The sequence below is a fragment of the Chiloscyllium plagiosum genome, chromosome 26, assembly GCF_004010195.1.
Source record: "Chiloscyllium plagiosum isolate BGI_BamShark_2017 chromosome 26, ASM401019v2, whole genome shotgun sequence".
In the NCBI taxonomy this organism is placed as follows: domain Eukaryota; kingdom Metazoa; phylum Chordata; class Chondrichthyes; order Orectolobiformes; family Hemiscylliidae; genus Chiloscyllium; species Chiloscyllium plagiosum.
In genome coordinates, this window is record NC_057735.1 from 34,278,626 (window position 1) to 34,297,766 (window position 19,141).

General features: G+C 38.3%; 1 protein-coding gene across 7 annotated transcripts in view; it reads left to right on the forward strand.

Moving 5' to 3' along the window:
* The window catches only part of LOC122563239 (synaptotagmin-B), a 640,974-nt gene that overhangs the window by 388,992 nt on the left and 232,841 nt on the right, over nt 1-19,141 (forward strand). The window contains exon 1 of one of the 7 annotated variants that reach the window (XM_043716852.1): nt 11,381-11,553. The exons of the other annotated variants lie outside the window; for them this stretch is intronic. The gene's annotated coding sequence lies outside the window, so the exon portion shown is untranslated. Of the gene's footprint in view, nt 1-11,380; nt 11,554-19,141 lie in introns of those variants that run through there. 7 annotated transcript variants of the gene reach the window in all.

Below are 19,141 nucleotides of genomic sequence, written 5' to 3' on the forward strand. Positions count from 1 at the left end.
TTCACAAATTATGGTTTCTATAAGCCTTTCATGATTAAGCTGACTGCCTCATGGTTGCTGGGTTAATTCTTATGCTTATTTTTTTCAACAAGGGTACAAAATGCAGTTGTGTGGTCCTCTGGCTCTTCCTCTGTATCTAGGGAAGAATAGAAAGATTATGGCCATTGCCTCCACAACTTCACCTCTTACTTCCCTCAGCATCTTCAGTTACATCTCATTCTAATTTAAGAACATACAAAATAGGAGCATGAGAAGGCCATCTGGCCTGCCGAGCCTGCTCCACCATTCTGATCTTTTCATGGACTCAGCTTCACTTTTACCCACCTGCTCACCATAACCCTTACTAATTAAAAAATTATCTATCCTTTCCTTAAAAACATTCAACAAGATAGCCTCAGCTGCCTCACTGGGCAGGGAATTCCACAGATGCACAACTCTTTGGGTGAAAAAGTTCCTCCTCAACTGTGTCCTAAATCTGCACCCCATTATTTACAGGCTATGCCCCCTAGTTCTGGTTTCACCTGCCAGTGGAAACAACCTCTTTGTTGACTTGTCCACTTTAATTACAGACAGCCATTCTCCTCTTTATCATTTTCTCTAACTCAGTGTCTCAACTGCCTTCTCTTTCACTCCAACTTCAGTTGCATCTTCATCTTATCAGTGTTGTCAACTAGGGTTCACTGTTGTTTAGATTACTTACAGTGTGGAAACAGGCCCTTCAGCCCAACAAGTCCACACCAACCTGCCGAAGCACAACCCACCCAGACCCATTCCCTTAATCTAACACTACAGGCAATTTAGTATGGCCAATTCACCTAACCTGCACATTTTTGGACTGTGGGAGGAAACTGGAGCACCTGGAGGAAACCCACGCAGACACGGGGAGAATGTGCAAACTCCACACAGTGAGTCACCTGAGGTGGGAATTGAACCCGGGTCTCTGGCGCTGTGAGGCAGCAGTGCTAGCCACCGTGCCACCCGGTGTTGCTTGCCCTTTTGTTTTGCCCATCAAGGGAATGTAATCAACTATATTCAAAGCAACACCACATTAAAGGCAACCTTGTTACAGTTGCAATAATAGCTTGAATGTTTGCTTACCAATCTCTGATCCCAAATTACCTGAGTCAGCTCTCTACCTACCCATTGAAATTGGCATTCATCCACCAAAAATGGATATAGAACTAATGATGCACAATATTAAAGGAAATAATGATCTTAGGTTCTTTGGTTTTTAGAACCTAAAAATGTGTAAACATATACATTTAAGATCAATTTCAAAATTCTTGGAGGAGCAATATTGGTTAAATAGGATGGTTCATCACATCATGCCTCATACAGCTCAGCATAACTCAAAATGGTTCACTGCACAGTGTAGTTACTGCTATAATGAAACAAACATGGCAGTCAGTGTGCATGCAAAATGGTTCCACAGAAACAATGCGATAATCACCAAACTATTTGTTTTGTTGATGTTATTAAGGGAATGATGTGAAAGGTTTTTTTTACTGGAGTTCAATGTGTAAGTAAGTCCAACAGTAACTTTCCATAATGCCGTCTTTGAATTAAGGTAATGTTTGACATTTTGTAACAAGCTACTGTTTTCCAGTAAGCTGTCGAGGGCTAATAATTAAGTTACTTCAAATTCACAAATTGAACATGTATTTTGGTCTAGGAACAACATAATTGCAAATATTGCCATAATAATGGTTCAGAAATGTTTATGTAATGCTATAACATTGTCTAGTGGACAGCAATGTGTTGTATTTTCGAGCAATTTTGAAAAGCAATTACAAATTAACTGTATTAGTCCTAGTAATTTGTTCACAATTGATTTGTGAAATTGGTCAACTAATCAACTAAGATTGAAATGCCAAGTATCCATCAAATCAAGATTTATAATAGCAATGTTTAGTGGAAAACTGTATAATTTAAAATTGAGGCATTAAAAAAATGCTAACATTGAAAAGCTTGAAGCAGTACCCTTTATTTTTCATTTCATTGTTTTTCTCTGTTATATATATGAAAAATGTTGTAATTTTATCAACTAAATTAATTTTACTTAAGTAGTAGCTTCTCTACCTCAGCCAGTCTTGCCATTTTCATTGTGAATTGAGCTAAAGAGTAGCTATTTTTTCCTTCCTCTGCAGTGCACCATAGCCCATCACATCAGCTGTGATTATGGACAATAATGTACTGAAGGATGGAGGAGGATTAGCAATGTGATTGTGGAACTGCAATGAAAAAGAACATGTGACTTAAGCACACTGTTAAAACACCTTTATTCGATTATGCCATCTTAAAGCATACCACCCCTTTCAGCCTCAAGAAGTATGGATTGGAAATATAATATAGATTATGTTTTTTCTTGCTATGGATCGAATTGTGCGAAACCTTTACCATCCACAAGGTTTAAGAAAGTGGTCTCAGTGACATGCCCATTGACTTTCTGTCTTTTTTCATTTGAGTAATGTCTAGCTTTCACTAGCTCTCACTCAAGTCTCCAATGTAACCAGCATCTCACTGTGCATTGAGTGATAAGCACAAATCTACATTGCACTGTTATGTGGTACATTAGACCATTGAGCCAAACCAATGTGCTATAAAGTAAGATTTGTTGCCCAGCCTGGGAACAGGACAAATAATGAGTAAATCGGACACTAAATTCTAGTTGTCAAATTCTTCCTTTCAGTACTCATTGTGCTCACATTTAATGTTTCCCACTCTCATCCAGAGCAATATATCCTTATTTATCACAGGTACCTGGGTCATCATTATATGTTCTTTTTGTTTCCAAATAATGCAATGGTATCATTAAGTGCAACATATTATGTCAACAGTCAAATATAAAGGTGGTAGTGAATATTATCATGTATTTTGTAAAGATGATATCATTTTATCTTCTGTATTTTTGATTGAGACCAAAATGAAAAAGGACTGTTTTAAAACCAAGGTCTGCGGAAGGAACTGTTGCACTTTTTTAAAAAGAATCAAGGTAGTGTGAAGTGTGTTGTGTCTGGTGGTTACACTGCGTTTTGTTCAGGAAGTGAGGAAAGTAGTTTCCAGATGGCATAGCACTGGAGGGTGTGTGCAGAATACAATTTGATTGGAAACAAGTAGCTGACCAGTTGTGATACCAATGTCATCAGCTTGATGACAACTTGCTGATTTTGTTCTGGACAGCTGAACACTTGAGGATGTGAACAATTTGTCGAGAAATCTTCAGTCCACTGGAAGGGCAGGTGGTCTCTTCCCCTCTCTCTCAATAAATAAAAAATACCTGGAGAAAAGAGTTTGAAGAACAGAAAATCTGAGCAAGGAGGACAAACATCTCTGCAGATCCCAATGGATTGATTGAACTATGTTTTCCATTTGTTTTTAACCAGCTCAGAGACCGCTTTGTTTATCTGAGTCTGTCTGTATGTGTGTGCAGGGATTTAATAAGGATGTTGGAATTGGAACTGGTAGCGCTAGATGACAGTACATAGCTATTTACTTGTAATTGGAATCTAAATTTGTAATAAACTGTAGTTCTTATTGAGTACAAGAATCTGGTTACCATTAACTCGATTCTAACACAGATAAATCAGGGATTTCATGTGCTTTGATTAAATCACTAACATTATGGTAACCCCTGGAGTCAAGGGGCTTGAGAATTAGCATGTTTTCCCAAGTGGGTTGTAACAATTTCTCATATCAGGTATGCAGAATTCCCTTTTATTAATGAAGATTCAATGAAGACTTTAAGTTGCATTGATAAGTGTAAAACTTGTGTAAAGTATTAGTGAAAGCTGCAGTAGGAAGCCAAACAAAATTGCAATTAATCATTTTGACACATTTGTGTCTTGGGTGAATGCTTCTCAAACGTTACTTCCTTTTGTGATTATCACATTCTAAATACGGTGCTGCTCCAGCATTACAAACATCACCTATTGTTTCATGTAGCCATTGGCTACTACTTTTTATTTCATGCTGAATTTCATGCTGATACATGGCCTTCCCTTTAACTTATGATATTAAGTGAAGGACAAAGCTGTATCCTGAAAAACAGAATCACCAGTTTTATTGTCAGAAGCTCTCAGAATAGTTTAACACAGAAGCCTAGTCTGTAAAAGGATGTACATGCAGCAACAACCAGGATTTTGCTTTCAAACACAATAAAATGCTCTAAGTTTAGGTTTTATGGTGTGTGTCATTACCATTTTCAAGAAAGTAATTTAATTAAAATAGCTTTCTTCCCTGAGGGTTAAGGTTCCAGTGATTTTGTGCTTTCTGCTTACAGTAATGGAAAATATTGGCAGGAAGAATAATAGGCAATGTCATCATTGCATGATATAAATCTAAGCATTTTGTCAGTTTTTTTTAAGAAAGCATTCTGGCTGCATTATTTTGATGGAATAGGTTTCAGAGTTTTTTTTAACTCTTACCTCAAAATGTCAATTTAAACTGTTTTTCCAGCCAACATTTTTTAATACCAGGCATCAACACAGGTAAATGTGAACCTTAAAAAGGGGTGTAACAAAGGAAACTATTTCTTACAAGCTTTTTCTGACTTCTGTGAAAAGCGAGGATTGACTAGCAGTTGCATAACACTCCCCCACAAAGAGAAATGCTCTTTAACCAACCTCTTGAATTCCAAGGGCAATTAACCCTGGAATTTAGGTCAGGATTTGCAACAATGGGATTCTGCTGCAGATTTGATGACGATGCCTGGTATGCAGCAGATATTGTACTGACAGCTAATTTTCATTCCATTGATTTTGGTGATTATCAAGTTGTGAAACAAGTGAGTGATCCAATCTGCAAGAATACCAGTAATCCACCCAAGGCTCAGTGTCATCTCAACATTTTTTCTTCTTTCTTGAGAAATGACTCCCAGTCCTTGTTTTATTTTGTTTTGTTTTTATGTTCCTCTTATTTGTTATGACTAGTTTTAGTGATGTGTGTGTCTATATCCATATCCAGCAGTTCTTTATATCTATCAGGAGGTCAGTAGATGGAGTGATCAATGCTGCAAGCAAGATGCCCAAACCATGCGATTCCTGGAGCTGATGGGAAGCCCATGTTTTTTTCAACACTGATAGACAGCTCACTAATTGTGAGAGGGAAGAATTACATTGGTTCATTCGCATAGGTAACCCTTGCAGAGGAGCCTTAAAAGTGATGCAAACCTAGACAAAAAAAGGTAGGCACTTCAGGACCATTTTACTGTCAGTACAGAACATGTCATTATGCTCCTGCTGCCAAAAGAACCTTCCACAAAATCTAAGCAATTTTCAGTGCTGTCTTCACAGCATGCTGTTTGGTTTCTGTTGAGTTCCTTTGAAACAATATAGCATGAATATTGCTTTAAAGCAGCCAAGCAGCAATCATAAATAAACCATGCAGGTCACAAACAGGCTCTACGTAAGTTAAGTTCTCTTTGAGATATGATCATGCAATTTCACATTAGTCTTAAAGGAATCAAACAATGCAACATACCAGACCTCGTATGGCAACGGATGTCAGAGGTACATTGTATATATCTCTTGCTTTGTGAATAGCAATGATGCTGCTCTCTGTTCTCAATGGGGAACCAGCTTCCTATAAAGCAAACCATTCCAAATTCGCCGCATGTACTAAGGTAATAGAAAAAAACAGTGGAATATTTCATGTTGCAAAATTGGGTTGGCTGGATTAGCAGCCTGTATCTTCTGCTTTATTTTTAAAAATGCTAAGGATAACCTTTCAGGTTATTATAAATACAGAACAATTTCTGTCACAACACAACTTGCAGGATTTATATTTATTATTGATTGTGCAAACGGAATTATCTTGATGATTCATTTGTTGCTACCTAAGCCAGAAGGCCAGAATTATGCACCAAATCACCAATTTTATTTGAACAATTGAATACTTTTCTACATTAAAATCTAATATAACAACCATTATGCTTTTTTCAATTGATTATATCTGAGAAAACATATTGAATTTCTTTGGGTCTTGTGTTCATTTATAATTATGGGACTTTGAAACTATTTCCTTCAGAAATAAAAATATTTTAATCTTTAATTGTCAGCATAGACAAATTGGACAGAAAGGTCGGTGTCCTTGCTGAATGTCTCTATAACTCTATGATTCTAATAAAGATTTGCTTCAATATTCTGTTCCTTGCTGAGGCCTCATACAGTTAAGTCACGGTGATAGAATATTGGGAGAGATTACACTCATGTAGATTACACTCATGGTCCTTCCTTCTCTTTTTTACAGAAGGAAATTGGGCATGAAATTGGTCTTCTTCAGAAATATGAAATGAGCACAAAACAAACTGACAATTTCATGTCATGTCCCATTTTCTTTTCTTTAAAGTCAGTGGAAAGGGAAGCGAGGTGCAGTGCAATGGGTCTTTTGATTTACCATGAGTTTGCTTTGCAAAGTTGGTGAAGATTAATTTTACCCCCATTATCTGGTTAATAGCTCATTGCCTTTTAAGGTCTTGTGACAACTAAGGTTCTCTGCCTAACCATGACACTCTTGTAATAGTACTTAGACTTAGAGATATATAGCATGGAAACAGACCTATCGGTCCAACTCGTCCATGCCAATCAGATTTCCTAAATTAACCTAGTCCTGTTTGCCAGAATTTGGCCCATATTCCTTCAAATCCTTCCTATTCATATACCCTTTGGATCCCTTTTAAATGTTGCAAATATGATGCCTCCATTACTTCCTCCAGCAGCTGATTCCATATTCTGCATGAAAAAGTTGCCCCTTACGTCCCTCTTTTATATCTTTCCTCTCTCACCTTAAATCTATGCCCTCTAGTTTTAGACTCCCCATCCTGGGGAAGAGACCTTGTCTATTCATCTTATCCATGCCCCTCATGATTTTATAAACTTCTATAAGGTCACCCCTCAGACTCCAATGCTCCAGGGAAAGTAGCCTCAGCCAACTCAGCCTCTCCATTAAGCTCAAACTCTCCAACCCTGGCAACATCCTTGTAAATCTTTTCTGAACCCTTTCAAGTTTCACAACATTTTTCCTGTAGCAGGGAGACCAGAATTAAATGCAGTATTCCAAAAGTGGCCTAACCAATGACCAGTACAACTGCAACATAACATTCCTACTCCTATACCGAAGTGCTCTAGGGATATACTTTTTACAAATTCAAACTTTTCTTATGCTGAAATAAGGCAAATAGATTACAACACATGAATCCCCAAGGTTGGTTATCAACTCAGTGTATTCAATATGTAAAAACAGGGATAATATGGAATTCCAGTAGAAGGTCAGCAAAATACAAATGTTGAAAGATAGCAGATGTTTGGTAAGAAATCAGTTGTGTATCCTACTAAAATGATTCAAAACACAAAATATGAGAAACTACTGCAAACTGTTACTCAAGTCTTTATTTTGATGTTAATAACATGATTTTGTTTTAAATGGTTCTAATACTCTTTCACAAACTTGCAAAAGCATATTTTACATGATGTACATCCTCAAATTATTCTTAAATAAGACTAAGTAATGCTGAAAATAATTTGTTATTAATTACTTATAGTTTTTGAGGGTGATTTGACTGTACTATTTATATAGTTATTGATCTAATTGAAATATGCCTTTGTTGCTCTGTAAGTGGAGATAATGCAAATACCACTGACCTAAGAAATTATACAGTTAAAGTCATGCCAGCAGTTTTAACCCTTTGAAGGATGTAGCAGAATGATTGTAACAACATTAAAGCACCTTATGGAACTTAGCAGTACTATTCTAAAGTTCAAAGTGTTATCTACTTCTATTTGGTGTTTCAATTCTAGTATCTAATATTTTGAAATCTATGAAAGTATTGCTGCTTTGATTCCAAAAGTACAATGCCATTGTAATGGTCTGTTGTGGGAATTGGTTAGTTTATCAGCTTGTAAACAGGAACATCATATATCATCAAAGTTACTGATTGGGAGAATTAACCATACTGATCGATGTGCGGAGTCTCATGTAAGAAGCAACATACTAAAAATTGCATCTATCTAGAAGTGCGATAAGAGAAAACTGAATTTTTAAAACCAGGTGGCAATTCCTCCCTTATATGCCTGGTGTGTTTGGGAGCCTGCTATTTGATTATGACTACACCATTGCTTTGGTTGTGAATAATTAACTGTGCATTGAACTTGCTGCCTTCTGTCTGGCTCAGTATTACATCACTCAGCATCTTTCTGCAGTGAATCTTTGCAGGCGAGCTTTTACATTTTCAGTAGGTGCAAGGACAGTACCAACTTGAAGAATATCACACAGGACATTGAGAGAGAGAAAAGGGATATACTCAACTTCAGTTTTAAGAAGATGATAAAAACACAAAATTGAAATCTTTTTTGAAGCTATATCTAATGAAATGCTGCTATTAGACCTGATACATCAACATTATTTGGTGCTGTTCTTACATTCTGCTCCCAGGTAAATCTTTCCTATCACTCTGACTATGTCTACAAAATTTTTAATACATTGCAATTGCAATCAAAACTGTTGAGCCATTTTCATGTTAGGAGCCCTATGAAATTCACAATGGGTTTTGCCATTAATCTTCAGCTAAGCAAAGGCACAATTATCTGGCATCTTGGCTCTTTGACCAATTCGGGGTTGATGTACAGGACCTGTAAATTAAGGGTTTCTAGTTAGGGCGACCACAGGAAAGAGTCACAAGTGCTTAAATTTTGAGACTGCAGTAACAATGGAATGAAGAAAAGACTTAGGAATATCTTTCTCACCTGGGCACCCTGCTATAAAATATGGCAGACTGGAAAAAAGATGAACTCTTTAGGTGACAGGAGGAACAAGACAACTTCTCCAACTAAGAATACAATAGTGGATGAGCCAAAATATTAACCAGGAACAATATAGTCCCTTCAACACGAAGAAACCTCACCAGGAGCTTAGAGACTAACAAAGACAGGAACTATGTGTGGCATAACAATTACAGGTACCAAGCACCACATGCTAACTTCTCAGCATTATCCTGAACAGCATTTTTCAGATTTTTTCACTGTTAATTTGTTGTAGTCCAGAAGGTAAATTTTTGAAGGATAGAACTAGACCCAGTTTTTACACACTTTTATAATCATCTATTTAAGTGTAAGGATTATAAGCATTTACCTCCTAACTCAATAACCATAACTTTTTCAGTTACTGAAAATGGAAAAGTGATTCTCTTTTCACTGCTGTTAGCTAGTCTGACTTCACAAAAATGCCATATGACAAACAAGTTAAAGGATTTCATCAGAATCTGGTATAAGGATCTGGTACAGCCAGGGAATAGTTTTTTTGACAAAGATGCAGATCCAGATTAAATTCTGGATTTTTTAAAGACTATGTTAACATTCATAATTATAATTGATTTTGTGTGGTATTTTATGGGTTGTTTTATTTTGAATGTCATTGATTGTTTTAGAATGCCCCGGCTTGTTTCAGCTACTCGGGTTTAATTTGTCACAGCAGTCAAAATGTGAGCAGACTTTTCAGAGCAGGTTGCCTGATGTGGATTAGGCTGAAATTCCCCAGTGATATGAAAGCTCTTCATAAAAATGTGTTTTGTTTTTTTCAGTTTTCAGCTACAAAGCATCAACCAGGCAAAACCAAACCCCAAGAGAAATCTGTGTAAATGTAGTAATGTTGCATTAACATGCATGATGGAGATATGCACTCACTGAGTACCCTCTGAATTTGTTTCAGTCCATGTATATTTAAAGAGCACAAATGAATCCTCATGTAATGCCCACTATCTGAATCTACTATTAATGAGTGTTTGTCTGTCTGCTTGAGACACTATTTTTGTGGACTTTTAATTAAGCTTTCTGAGGTAGAATGTGATACATGAAAATGACAACCTGAGTTGTTAGGCCAATTAAATTTCAGTTAGCATAAATCTCCAATTAAAGGAACAACAAAACTGTTTTGGTGCAGGAGTACAGGGCTTTTACTGAGAGCATCTTTCAGAGGATTATCCAGTAAATGATGGTCTTACTAAACAATCCCTAACAGCACTCCGATAACTCTCATTCATTGTAAAAATCAACACCATAACTTTGAATCAATGGCCCACCATGCCAATTAGCCCAATTAAACATAAATTATAAACAATTAACAAACCTTCATTTGCATTTATTCATCTCTCCCCAGATACTTTACAACTCCATCCAAACAGGTTGAGGCAGAGATGAATTTGATGAAGGTGAGAGAGCATGGTGGTTGGTCCTTCATTCAGAGAAAGGTGACGGAGCAGTGCTCCGAAAGCCTGTGACTTCAAATAAACCTTTCGAACTATAACCTGATGTCACCTGACTTCTGACTTCTGCCATGAAAGTGTGAGCCTTACTGAGGCACTGCTACTCAGAGATGATTGTCTCTCCGTAGACCTTGTGCTGGTGTCTCATCTTCTTCCAGCCTGATCTCTATCTATTCCCTCTGGCAATTGGAGCATCGTGTATCTGAGGAGAGAAGGTGTTTGTGCTAATTTTCTTCCTGCTGCTGCAGATATTGCCAGTGGTGTAGGTGTTGATGTTTCCCAAGTTCTTCACCAGAGGTGCAGGGTGGAGTTGCAATAATTGCCCTCAGCAGGCGTGAAGAATGAAATTGGGAAGAGCAACTGAGGATCAATGCAATGCTAGACAGGTAAAGTGCCTTCCAAGAACTTGGAGGTCATCTGTCAAGCACTGAAAAAACTCTCTGAAAGAAGGAGTACTACAAATAGCAACTTCTCATTCTGGCCATAGCTGGAACCTACAAGGTCCATGGTCCAAAGTTTCCCACCTTTTCTGTTTTGCTGAAGAAACACTCCAAGTATGCACCACCTTTTTCACGCTACCAAGGTGTTAACAGATCAGGAAATATGTGCCCTGGCTAATAAAGCCAGAATTAATTATCTATCATAATATAGAAATATCCGCATAAGTGTTTCCCTGCTTACCATCAAATACAGCTGGGTGAATCCCAAAAGATAGTCAGGATCTGAATCTGATGTTGTCTTTCGGCAATTATTGATCCCACGATGCACCCAAACCACGCTTTGAGCAAGGTCCCCGGTGTCTCAGTATTCAAATAGTTAGCCTGAAAAAAGGTCCATGCCTAATTTATAAAGCAGCTACTTAAGGGTTGTGAATGTTTTTATGCTTTTCAGTGTTATTGATTTCAGCACTGATCTAGCTCCTCTGGTCGTTTACTTTAAGGCTTATTAAAACTTCTTTGTATTTCACAAAACAGCTGGAGTTAGAATCTTCTGCTTCAATATCATATTTGATTTGTGCCTGAAGTTCATACGCAGGTCTGAGCCAATCTCTTGGGAAGGATTTGCATATTGATTCCTGGGGAATGCCCTTGAATGTGCGTCCACGCCTGTCATCTCTGCATGCAGAGCTGTGTGAGCAGCATCGCAAGCAGGAAGGCAGAGAGCTGCATGTGTATTATTGCGGGTAGTGCTTGATAGACAACCGGATTGCACACAGGAAAGGGACTGCAGGTAGCAACTGATAAGCAAAAAGGTTGATTATCAAACTTTTAGAGGAGGATACCAGAATCTGTCTATATCTGGTGAGTGAGAAAGGCTTTTTATATAATTTCCTATTTTGCTAAAAATTGCCTTTTATTTTCACTTCGCAGCCAACTTTATTAATTAGATCTATGTATTCAGTGTCGGAATAAATAATTTCAAAATGTTTTAATAGCTGGGCAGTTCAGAAAAGTGGTGTTCAATGAATATTTCTGTGCTACATTTTCTTATTTTGTAATCATGTATTTCTCTAATGGACCTGATAATGGTCTTTAAAATTAGTTAAATATGTGTGCACGGATTTGACCATATTGGCTGGTTAATATTAGGTAGGCATAATCAGATTTACTCACAAGGATAGAAATGAGTCCACATTTCTTCTCCTGGATCAGTTTTATTATTGCACTCAAGGACACAGCAGTTGTACTGTGAAATATTCTATCACATTCTGTACAAGAAGTAGCAGGCAATCACGGGTGGACAGTGTGGGAGATATAAGTAACTGGTATAAAAATATGGGGAAAGAAACTCGAAGGCTTGGTACTGCAGTGGTGTCAAAATGCACCTGTACTTTCAAGTCTTGTACCATAGTGTTAAGATGTGTAATGTCTGCATCAGCATAATCCCATATCTTGCCTATCTGTGAAACAAAATGTATTTAAAAATTAGGCAAGATCAAGCTATACCTCCACAAGCCTGTTAATAGAAGTAACCCATGGGTTCCCATTAATCAAATACTATATCGTAAATGAGGTTGGGACTTGTGCTTTACCAAATATTTCGTTTTCATTTGCCTTACGGCTGCTGCTTTTAAATTCTGCCCATTGTTTGCTGATAGCTATTAAATTTTAAAGTATCATATTTCTTTATATTAAATCTAGATTAACAAACATAAATCTTCCACATTTAAGGATATTAATTCATATGCAGAGACTAGACATCTTTGATAGCACAGTTTACGTTTGTAACAAGTATTCAGTGCGAATAAATGATTCGTTGGATAAATCTGAATATACATATAAACAACCAAGAGCTTTACATTATGAATGTATAATGAGTTTCATTCCTGCTGAAGGGCTTTTGCCCTAAACATTGATTCTTCTGCTCCTCGGCTGCTGCCTGACCTGCTGTGCTTTTCCAGCACCACACTCTCGACTCTGATCTCCAGCATCTGCAGTCCTCACTTTCTCCTGGTATAATGAGTGTCAACTATTGCAGTAATAACAATCCTTTGACTAACTAAGAAGATTCTAGGTTCTAGTCTATGCTAGATCATAAATATTTCAGGTAGGCTAACACTTCATTCATAAGGGTGTGAATCATTGTCAATAATGCTGTATTTAGGGAGAGACATTGAGTTAAGTCCCTGCCTACCTACTCAACTAAACATCAATGATTCTGTGGTATCATTTGATGTTACTCGTAACTTCATTTGGTGTCAGGAATCACTTTCCTTATTCAAAGATCACCAAAGATGGAGTGATTATCATCATCTGGGTGTTGTTTGTGAACCTTCCTTAGTGAAATTTGCTGCATTTATCCAAACAAAAGAAGTGTATTAAACTCAAAAGCAATTGATTGGATATAACGTACTTTAAGAACATTCTGACAATATGCAAAGGTCCTCTGTACATATAAGGTCCTCTATTTTCTCCATTTGAATGTCCCTTCAACGATGGCATCATTCCATAAGAAGGGGTCAATGTTTACATGATATCCAGCTACGTTTTCAACCCTCCCGTTCCTAAACTGTCAGACTATATATTTGACTTTCAGTGCTATTTCCTTCAATTAAACATTTACGGGAGTAAAGTTTATTGCCTTTGATACACACCACAGGCTCCATTCCCTACTTAGCAACTCTATCACTTTCCCTAGAACCTTCTGAAGATGCACAAGATTGATCACATCTTTGGTGTCATATATTATCCTGAAATGATCCGCCGATCATATATCCATATTGTGCTCTGCAGACGGATGTTTCCATTTCTATAACATCATCTGACTCTGCTCCTGCTTCAGCTCATCCAGTGAAGCCCTTATCTATGACTCTGAACTTCTAGATTTGGGGCTATTCTAATGAACCCATAGCCATCTCCTCACACTCTGCCTCCTATTATAGCATCTTAAATGTTGACCATATCTTAACTTTGCCAGGGTCTCTTTTCTTATCACCCTCATGAATGAGCTGGCCTAGACTGTTTCCCAGTTTTGCAATGCCTCACTTTTAAAATTGTTATCTTTATCTTTAAATCTCTTCATGGTCTTGTTATGGCCAATCTCTATACCCTTCTTCAACCCTAAAACCCTCCAAGATAACAACTGATTTTCTCTCATTTTGAGCCTGTAGCACCTGCAATTATAATTGCTCCATATTTGGTGGCTAAGCCTACAGGTACCAAGGCCCTACTTTCTGAAGCCTCTTCCCTAAAACTATTTATTTTTATTTTCTACTTAAGATGTTCCTTCAACCCTACCTTATCTGCTCAATATCTCCTTAAGTGGCTTGGTGTCAAACTTTGCTTTATAATGTCACAATGAGGTATCTTGCAATTTTTCATTACATGAACAGCTACCTATATACAGTTATTGTTGTAATGTGTAATATACACCAGTTTTGTCATCATCTGGGTATTGTGAACCTTCCGCTGTGCAAATTTGCTGCACTTATCTAAACAAAACAAGAGTATTAAACTCAAAAGTAATACATTGGATACAAAATATTTTGAGAACATTATGACAATATACAAAAGTCCTCTATATGTACAAGGTCTTCTAATTTTTCCATTCAGGTTAGAGGATTCTGTATCTGTGCTGAGCTAGTTAATTCTACCTCAGTCAGGAACTGATATACTCGGAAAGGTAACCTCAGTCAAAATAGAGCATATACAAAACAGACAATGTTGTCAAGGACACTAAAAGAGTCTAAGTGGAAACACTCCATGGGTTCCCATTAATCAAAGCCCTCCCAATACTGTGCGAAAGTAGAAGGATGGTCATCAAATGGGGGCAAGATCAGGCTCAGCCGTGAGCTAATGTTTCTGCATGTAGAATGCCCACTTGGATTAAGGAATGAAGAGTAGCTGGCACTTGAATGAATCTTTTGCAAGAGCTAGAAATAGGCATTTAAACATATTTTATTATTTATTAACCAGCTTGATTGGTAGGTTGTGTCATTTCTAGCTTTGGTGAAAATGTAAATGCTTTACAAAATTGCAATATAAGCAAATTGCCAAAGCTGCAACATGATTCAAGAATTTGAATGTAAATAGTTCAATTTATTAGCAATGAAATAGGCAAAACAAGTTTTTAAAATTTATATAAATAATTTATTTTCATTCAGAACTTGAGTAGTGATGAGAAAAGACATATTTTATTGAAGCTTTTCATCCTACACTCATCAGGTCATACGTAAGGAAACCAATCTAAATAGACACAATACTTTTTGCTATATAGGAAGAGAGTGCTGATTGGTTGGCAGGCAGTGCGGTAGAGATGTTGTCATGGAGAATTGGATGATGAATGACAGTTCTTAGCTTTGTTTAAATTTAAACCACGCAAATTGGTATAGGTTAGTCGAGACATTGCTGTGATGAATGTGCATAAATTAATACACTTGACCCTGTATATTGCAGACAGAAGGTACATTAAGTTTCAACTTAACAAAACAGGTGACAGCTATTCTCTGGTTCATTACTCAATATAATATTAGAATGAGTAGCTAAATTGATATCATCTCTATACAATATACTCCAAAGTCAAAATTATCATCATGCGGGCTCTTGTGATGTAGTGGTAGTGTCCTCCCTTTGAGCCCAAGAATCCTGCATTCAAGTCTCATCTGCTCCAGATGTATGTTATAACATTATTGATTCAAAAATAATAAAATTACAACCATTATGATATTTCTGAAATTGGCTAAGAATTCTTTTTTTAAATCATACTACTTCAGTAGAATCTGAGCAACTCAATCTTTTATTTTCCAGGAGCTTGATAAACAGTGGCACGGTGGCACAGTGGTTAGCACTGCTGCCTCACAGCGCCAGAGACCCGGGTTCAATTCCTGCCTCAGGCGACTAACTGTGTGGCATTTGCACATTCTCCCTGTGTCTGTGTGGGTTTCCTCCAGGTGCTCTGGTTTCCTCCCACAGTCCAAAAATGTGCAGGTTAGGTGAATTGGCCATGCTCAGTTGCCCGTAGTGTTAGGTGTAGGGGAATGGGTCTGGGTGGGTTGGGTGTCGGTATGGACATGTTGGGCCGAAGAGCCTGTTTCCACACTGTAAGTAATCGAAACAGAGGTTGTGTAAACACTTTGAACTGTTAAATGTGCAACAAATCTATTGCTAATAATGCTGTTTTTCTTTATCTGGGATGGGTTGGGCAAAATAACTTTCGTGACAACTGTTGCATTTTGGGGATAAAAGCACTGTTTTTCTTTTCTGAGATGTCCCTTTAAGTCCAAAGTGAAACTAAGATACCTCTGGAAAGGGCTGTTAATGTTTAAGGTTTTTGTGAAGATTTCTAGTTGGGATGTGGATCTGGTTGTTGGTTTGTTGGCTGAGCTGATGGATTGTCATGCACACGTTTCATCACCATGCTAGGTAACATCAGAGGACCAATGTAATATGCAAAATTCTGTGTAACAACTGCCATAAACACTACATCAGACAGATTGGCAGAAAACTAGGAAACTGGATACACAAACACCTACTGGTTTCCTCCCACAGTCCAATGATGTGCAGGTTAGGTGAATTGACCATTCTAAATTGCATATAGTGTCCAGGGATGTGAAGGTTAGGTACATTAGTCAGGGGTAAAATGTAGAGTAATAGGGGAAGGGAGTGGCTTTGGCTGGGATACTCCTCAGAGGGTCAGTATGGACTTGTTGGCTGAAGGGCCTGTTTCCACACTGTAGGGATTCTATGAACTAGCAGCAAACAGCATGACCAACTCTCCCTCATCTCAGTACATGTAGACAAGGAGGGCCATCAACTTGACTGGGAAAATGTAACCGTCCTATGACAAGCTAACCAGGGACATGCACAGGAATTCCAACAGGCCTGGTTATCAACCCAGAATGCCATCAACAAGCATGTAGAAAATGACTCCAAATACACACCACTGCAGAGCAAAACCAGAAGTGACACCATCCACCTTAACTGACCAGATCATATGAATCTCAAGCAGAGTAAAACAACAATGCTTCATGGACGTCGCACTGATGTTCCCTAGCATGATGACAAAACGTTTGCATGGCAACCCAACAGTTGGGCAAGCAAACCAACAACCCCAGGGGGGCTGGTTTAAAAACAGAAAGAACTGTGAATGCTGGAAATCAGAAACAAAAACAGAAATTGGATGTAGGTTTGCTTGCTGAGGTGGAAGGTTTGTTTTCAGATGTTTCATCACCATACTCGATGACATCATCAGTGAGCCTCTGGCTGAAGCACTGGTGGCATGGCCCTCTTTCTTGTTTATGTGTTTAGGTTTCCTTGGGTTGCTGATGTCATTTCTGGTGGTGACATCATTTCCTGTGGTGATGTCATTTCCTGTTTTTTTTCTCAGAGGTGGTAAATGGGATCCAAGTCGATCTGTTTGTTGATAGATCTATCAGAAGTGACATCACCAACCCAAGGAAACCTAAACACATAAATAGAAAGAGGGCCAGGCCACCATTGCTTCATCCGAAGGCTCACTGATAATGTTAACTAGTATGGTGACGAAAAGTCTGAAAAGGAACCTTCCAGCTCAGTGAGCAAACCTCCAATCTGAACTTCAACCTGAGCTACAAATCTTCTCAAAACTCACTAAAACAGAAATTGCTGAAAATGCTTAGCAGGTCTGGCAACATCTGTGGAGAAAAATTAGAGTTAACTCTTCAGTATAGTGACCCTTCCTCAGAACTAGGTCAGTTCTAAGAGAATGTCTCATCCACATCATCACTCCATTGGTGTGCTACCATACCCAATTAGGTGCCAGCTGTGCCAGAACAGCAAAAGTAACCTCTCTGATCAAGACCTCCATGTCGTCTTCCAAGCTATACGGAATCAAAGCCTCAGGCTTCTATCTTTTGAACCACAAAGCTGAATTCCAACAGCGGTCATATTGTCAGTAGGGTGTTTACATAGGCACTGAACACCAACATTTTTTAAACGGGGATGTATCGACAGTGTAAGGTGAAATGAAGATATTCCAGGCAAGATCAGTTTGTCACTACAATTCCCTTTCCAACGTGCTCAGTCCACAAACCTAAAGCAGCCTCTGCTCTTACAACCTCATCCTGACGTATATACTTCTTTCCATAAAGGATAATGACTTTTGCCACACACTGAAACAAACAGAACAGCTGTGCTATGTAAATAGCTCTGCAAACCTTTTGCAATGAAGTTGGCCACACGGTCCAAATTGTATTCTTGCAGAAATATTGCCCTTGTTTGCCTCATGTGGCCTGTATATGTACCTGGTGTCTGCAACGCTGACTGATTTCCTGGTTTTGACATAGTGCTGCAGCTATAGCTAGTCTGCTGTTATGATGGCAGAGAATAGAAGGTCCAAAGGAAAAGCTAATCTTGTTTGATGTTGATCAGAGTGAAAGTTTAAAGTTGGATGTCAGCATTTTGTTTAAGAAGCTTTTTTTTAAAGGGCTCCAGAAAATGAAGACCATGGGAGTGATATCAACTTGGAAAGGATGGATTAAAACCAGTTTGTCAGAAGCCTGTAATTGGTAAATGAAGTCGGTGCCCTCTTCAGCTCACCGACTCCTCAATTACACTTGGTGATAGTAGCTGTTCTGTTTGATTTTTTCACCTATACACTTACACTGAGTGCAAGAATGATGTAAAATCAGAAAGTTTTGTAGTTGAAATACCAGACAAAGTAAATTAACATTGAGGAGATTTGCAAGCAGAAGATTTGACCTGTTTGAAAAATCAATAGAGCTTAATCACAAATATGCTAAAGCGCAATTTATTTGAAATAGAGCATTAGAGATATACAGGACAAAAAATGGCCCTTCAGTTCAGCAAATGTGCACCAGTCAAAAAAAAATCACCTGTTCAAATTCATTTTCCAGCACTTGAATCCACAGCCTTGCTGACATTGGCATCACAAGTGCCCAACTAGAATCACAGAATCCCTACTGTGCAGAGAGAGAGGCTATTCAGCCCATTGAGTCTGCACTAACCCTCCAAAGAGCAGTCCACCCAGACCCAACACCTCCCAATCCCCATAACTCTACATGGGATTTTTACCATGGCTAACCCACCTAACTTCTCAAATATTATGAGGGTTTCTGTCTCTATTACGTTTTTCAGGCTGTCAGTTCTAGAGTCCTATCACCCTGTGGGTGAGAAATTGTTTCCTCACATCCCCTTTAAATCTCGTGCCCTCACCTTTAAATCTATGAACCTTGGTCATCGCTCCCTCTACCAGGGGGAAAGGCCCTTCCTGTCTACCCTACCTATAAGGAGAAAGTGAGGACTGCAGATGCTGGAGACCAGACTTGAAAAGTGTGGTGCTGGAAAAGCACAGCAGGCCAGGCAGCATCCGAGGAGCAGGAGAATCTACGTTTTGGGCATAAGCCCTTCTTCAGGAATGAGGCTGGTGTGCCAAGCGGGCTGAGATAAAAGG